General features: G+C 31.8%; 1 protein-coding gene across 1 annotated transcript in view; it reads left to right on the forward strand.

The window, feature by feature from the left end:
* The first annotated feature begins 2,851 nt into the window (after nucleotides 1-2,851).
* Nucleotides 2,852-5,158, forward strand: part of Trim23 (tripartite motif containing 23) — a 33,217-nt gene continuing 30,910 nt past the window's right edge. Inside the window, exon 1 of the mRNA XM_015482304.2 lies at nucleotides 2,852-3,033. The gene's annotated coding sequence lies outside the window, so the exon portion shown is untranslated. The remainder of the gene's footprint in view (nucleotides 3,034-5,158) is intronic.

Raw genomic sequence — 5,158 nt, forward strand, 5'->3', positions numbered from 1 at the left:
CTCATGCTCTTCCTCCCTGCTCTGTTCTTAGTTGTTCTCCTTATATCAAAGAAGACATTTGGCATTTGTTTTTTAGGGATTGGCTAGCTTCACTTAGCATAATCTGCTCTAATGCCATCCATTTCCCTGCAAATGCCATGATTTTGTCATTTTTTAGTGCTGAGTAATACTCCATTGTGTATAAATGCCACATTTTTTTAATCCATTCATCTATTGAAGGGCATCTAGGTTGGTTCCACAGTCTAGCTATTGTGAATTGTGCTGCTGTTTATTTTTTTATGTGGTGCTGAGGATCAAACCCATGGCCTTGAATGTGCTCTACTGCTAAGCCACAACCTCATTCCCACATTTATTTTTATAATATATAATTGTATTGCTAATCTTTCTGTGTTTAGTTAAATTTGATAAAGTGAAACACAAAGATGGTTCAACATAAACAAATCAATAAACAATTCAACACATAAAGAGAATCAAGGATAAAAACTACCCGATTATCTTAATAGATGCAGAAATATCCTCTGACAAAATTCAACATCCCTTCCTGACAAAAGTCTTGAAGAAACTAGGTATGAAAGAATCAAACCTCAACATAATAAAGGTTATGTACAACAAATCCGTAGTCAACTTCATAGTGAATGGGAAAAAATCTAAAAGCATTTTCTTTAAAATCAGGAATGAGACAAGGTATCTACTCTTATTCCATATAATACTTAAAATTTTAGCCAGTGCAATGAGTCAAAACAAAGTTACAAAAGGGATAAAAATAGGGTAGAGGAAAGTCAAATTATCCCTGTGCGTATACATGTGTAATTTATGGGTGTTTTTTCCCTGACTGCTTCCCTTTTTCCCTTTTTCGTAGAAAACCAATATTCCTATGTTATTGGTTTCCTATGTATCCTTCCAGAGATAGTATACTTATGTAGTAATACATAAAATATTTGCACCCTTTTTTTCCCACCTTTACACAAAATGAATATATTCTATTTATCATTTTTCACTCTGCTTTATTCATATGAAATCATTTTCAGTGTATACACAAGAAAACCTCCTAAATCCCTTCTTACTACTCTGCTCAAGTTTTATAGCATAAGAGTACACTAGCATTTATTTTCCAGTTTGGTAATGGTATATATTTACTTTGCTTCTAATTGTTTTTAAACAAATTTTGTTATAATGACTTAATCTCATTAATTATACAAATTAATGGATTTATCTGTGACATTTCCTTACATGCACACATTATATTGTGATTTTTTTTTAACCCTCCCTGTTCACTTTTTCCCTGTCCTCTCTATTTCCTCATTCTGGTCCTCTTTCCCTTCCCTAATAAATTCTCTCTCTTATTTTCAGGTCATCTTTTTTTTCCCCCTGAGTTTTTAGATATGAGAGAAAATATGCAATAATTATCTTTCTCTCTCTGCCGTATTTTGCTTAACATGAAAACTTCTAGTTCCAACCATTTCCCTGCAAATGACTGAATTTTATCCTTCTTTATGGCTGAATAAAATTCCATGTGTTTATATCCCATATATTTTTTATTTGCTCACCTGTTGATGGGCACTTATGCTGATTCTACATCTTTACTAATGTGAATAGTGCTGCAGTAAACATAGGTATCTCATTTGTATACTGACTTGATTTCCTGTGGTAATATATGCAAGAGTTGTATAGCTGAATCATATGTAGATCTATTTTGAGTGTTTTGAGAAACTCCTATACTTTTTTCCATAGTGGCTATACTAATTGACATTCCCACCAATGTTGTATTAAGATTTTCTTTTTCTCCACATCCTCAACAGCATTTGTCTTTGTTGTTGTTGTTTGTTTTGAAAATATCTGTTCTGACTGGTGTGAGATGGATTTGCATTTACCTGATGGCTATAGATCTTGAAGATTTTTTCATATATTTTGACCATTTGCATTTCTTCTTTTGAGAAATGTTTATTCAGAACTACCCCCAAACCTCCTACTCTCCCTGCCCACCTCTCTGCCTAATCCAGAGATTAGTGCCCCCTTAGTGCCCCCAACTCCATTGTGAATTAGCGTGCGCATATCAGAGAAAACATTAGGCCTTTGGGTTTTGGGGATTTGCTTATTTCACTTAGCTTGATATTCTCTATGTCCATCCATTTACCTGCAAATGCCATAATTTTATTCGTCTTTAAGGATGAGTAATATTCCATCGTGTGTGTATTACCACATTTTATTTACCATTCATCTGTTGAAGGGCACCTAGGTGAGTTCCATAGTTTGAAGAACATGCCAATTCTGATAGCCTGTCTTTTGATTGTATGTTATTTTGCAAGTCATTTACCTGTAATTAGAAGTATATGTATAAAATATTTTCTAAAGTGTCAGTTGATTGCTTTTTTGCCTTTATGTTATCTGATGTAAATAAGCACTAAAATGTACTTGAAAATTACTTGTAGTCTTTTCTTGTAAGTTCTTTATCATTTAGAAAGGTAATTGTTATCCTGCCATATATTTTAGATTATATTTATTGAACTTAATGATGGTTTATTGGAGTAAGGTAGTTGCAGAAAAATTGCTTGAAAACCCAACTTCAGTAATGTTATACATTGCTGTTACAGATTCAGTTTTCAAAAGATAAAGATGATGTAATTTACATTATTATAGTCCCTAACCTTTAGTATTTTCAGGGAGATTTTTCTATATAATAGTAATTTGGCAAAGTCAGTCAAATAAATGATTAAAAATGATTCAGTATTTTACCAACTATACAGTTTTATTCATGGAAAAGCAAAGTAACAAGGTGAATTCAGTATATTAGGTCAGCTTTTTAAAAAACCCTAAAATACATGTGTTTTTAATACTGCTTAAAGTGTATATGTTTTCATTCCAAACATTAGGTTCTGGAGTGTGGAGTTTGTGAAGATGTCTTTTCTTTGCAAGGAGACAAAGTTCCTCGCCTTCTTCTTTGTGGCCACACAGTCTGTCATGACTGTCTTACTCGCCTGCCTCTTCATGGAAGAGCAATACGTTGCCCATTTGACCGACAAGTAACAGACCTAGGTATGAAAGTTATTTATATGATTTAAGATTGAAAATTATAAGTTGAATGCTTATATTTTAGGATACTAAGGCAGGAGGATTACAATTTTGAGGACAGCCTGGGCAACTTAGACTCTGTCTCAAAATAGAAATAAAAAATCAAAACGATTGGGGATGTAGATTAGAGGTAAAGTGCCCCTGGATTTCCCAGTACCAAAAAAAGAAAAAAATCATGTAACACAAGTCACATATAAAACAATTTCTTTATTATACTTGATGTTTTCAAATTATAAATTTGCAAAGGGGTTAAAAAAAATCTGAATTTCTAGTAAGTGGTCTTTTAAATATAAACAAGCTCACTCTTAATTGTAATTTTTTTATCTTCTGAAATGTTTATATTCAATACTTATATTTAAAGAACTTTAAGACACCTGAGAAATATGTACTACATTTATTCAAAGAAATGAGAACTTTGTATTTGTCACAGATTAAATTATGTGCCTGAATCTGTTAATCCAATAAAACAAGTGTTTTCTTTACAAGTAAATGAACCAGTAATGAAAATACAGATATATCACTTGAGTCTCAGCATGTTTTTATTAGTATCAGAGAGAGAGGTGTTTGTAACTTGTGATAAGTAGTTGCTTATTTTTGGTTAAAATGAGTTTAAAGGTCTTATATATTTTTTTTTCAGTTTCTTTCTCACTTTTAAAATTTTGCTTTATGTATTTCCAAGTAAGTTATTGCTTTGGGATGCTGGATTTGGATATAACAACATTTATTGACATTTAAAATTTTTTTTTAAAAATGTAATGTAAGTTTTATAGTTTACTCTTTTTGATAACAGAATTTTCTCCAAAAATAATTTAAGGCTGCCATTTTTTTTTTTTTTTTTTTTTTTTTTTTTTTTTTTTTTTTTTTTTTTAGGGAAGTAGCGCTGTTTACAACTGCTATAATGTAGTCCTATATAGAGATAGAGTTCGTAATTATCGTACGTTAGTTTTTTACTGTGTTTCAATTCTGTGGCATATGTGTTGGTGATTCTTGATGTGGTTGGATATCATTCTTTTAAAAACCTTTAAAAATTGTGATATAGAAATAATGTATATACACATTGTAGATAATTTGAAAAGTATAAAAATGAAAAAGAAAGATGATTTGTTATTCCTTTTTCTAGAAGAATACTACCATTAATGTTAAAGGTCATAATCAGAATTCTCTAGTCCAAGGATAATATCAGTTACTAGTACTTATCAGAAATATTTCTGATTCTCCTCTTCTGTCCACATGGTAAATTTACACTTCCCTGCCTTCTTATATTTAAGTATGGCTGTACAGTTATTTAACAAGTGAAATGTAAGTGGAAGCAAATTGTTAACTTCCAGGTAGAAGTCATGAAGAGGAGGTTAATGATGATGCAACGTAAGTTCTTTTCCCTGCTACAGTGAGGTGGTCCAGGTGATTGGAGACAGTGGCATGGATAGAGACCATGGACAATGACGAACAAGCTAGCTTTTCTTAGCTTCCCTAACCCCTAAGATGTTGCATGCGTAAAAAAATAAATTTTTGTTGTTTTAACCCATCATGATTATAGAGTTGTTTTGAAGTTACAGAATTATTAAGTGATATATTAGGCATATATGTTGGTAGCTTATGTATATATTATATGTGTTCATTATATAATAACTGAATATTCGGATTATTATCAGAATATTTTTGTTTTATTTCATTTTATAATTTTTATTGGTATATTATAATTATACATAATAGTATGAATTCATTGTGACACATTCATCCATGCATCCTGGTGTGGTGGCATATGCCTGTAATCCAAATTACTTAGGATGCTGAAGCAGGAGGATGGCAAATTCAAGGCCAGCCTGGGCAACTTTAAGACCCTTCTCCAGATGAAAAATAATTAGGGCTGAGGGTATAGTTCCGTGGTAAAGTGCCCCTGGGCTCAACCCTCCAGTACCACTAAAAAAAAGAGGACATGTCTGTATGCACATAATGTAATATAATTTGGTCATTTTCATTCCTCAGTACCGCTGTTTTCCTCCCCTCCTGGTCCTCTTCTACTTTACCGAAGATGATATTTTTAAATGGTCATTTGTATACTACTACTACTTTTTTTTTTTTTTTTTTT

The sequence above is a fragment of the Marmota marmota genome, unplaced genomic scaffold, assembly GCF_001458135.2.
Source record: "Marmota marmota marmota unplaced genomic scaffold, marMar, whole genome shotgun sequence".
In the NCBI taxonomy this organism is placed as follows: domain Eukaryota; kingdom Metazoa; phylum Chordata; class Mammalia; order Rodentia; family Sciuridae; genus Marmota; species Marmota marmota.